General features: G+C 39.1%; 1 non-coding gene across 1 annotated transcript; it reads right to left on the bottom strand.

Moving 5' to 3' along the window:
* Positions 1-303: 303 nt before the first annotated feature.
* On the bottom strand, positions 304-416 carry LOC130019587 (U5 spliceosomal RNA). Its single transcript, XR_008791873.1, has one exon. It is a non-coding gene; the product is annotated as a U5 spliceosomal RNA (small nuclear RNA).
* Between the last annotated feature and the right edge of the window lie 324 nt (positions 417-740).

The following is a 740-nucleotide window of genomic DNA, read 5'->3' as shown; positions in this document are numbered from 1 at the left end:
ATCACTTTTGGACCCATTCCTTTTACAATGGACTGTAGCAGTTTAGGACATCAAAAGTGTGCATTATAAGGGTAGTTTTCCATAATAGTGAAAATTTAAATCCCAACTCTCTAAGTTCTAAATTTGCTGAGTCCAGCCCACTTTTCCAGGCTTTGTGCATTCAAATTCTAAAAAGGGTGTCACTTTCCTTCAGCACTAAACTATGATATAACCAAAAGATTTTTCTTAAATAATCAAAAGGAATGATAAAATATGGTTCAAAATACAATGAAAATTACCTTTATATTGGCTACAAGCATACTCAAATAATTGATAAATAATGTTCCATTGAGTTAAAACTCAAATACTGTTCCTCTCCACGGAAATCTTTAGTAAAAGGCGAAAGATTTATACGATCTGAAAAGAAACCAGAGTTTCTAAACCACCAACTACACCACCTCCGCTTTGCTGATGACATTGTTTTAATAACACCAAACATTAGCCAAGCGGCACAAATGCTGGCCGACTTTGACCGTGAGTGTGGAAAGGTAGGACTACAGCTGAATCTTACGAAGACAATGTTTAAGAGAAAGAGCCTTGTTCCTGACGCCCCATTTGCTCTCAATGGAATGACCATCTCCGAATGCAACAGCTATGTGTACCTAGGTCGAGAAGGCAACATGACAAATGACCTGGCACCCGAGCTGCGCAGGAGGAAGAGAGCAGCTTGGAACGCCTTCAAGAACGTCGAAGAAATAGCT

The sequence above is a fragment of the Sorex fumeus genome, unplaced genomic scaffold, assembly GCF_029834395.1.
Source record: "Sorex fumeus unplaced genomic scaffold, SorFum_2.1 ptg000008l, whole genome shotgun sequence".
NCBI lineage: Eukaryota > Metazoa > Chordata > Mammalia > Eulipotyphla > Soricidae > Sorex > Sorex fumeus.
Note: the sequence above shows the minus strand (reverse complement) of the source record. Positions and strands in the feature narration are given on the sequence as shown.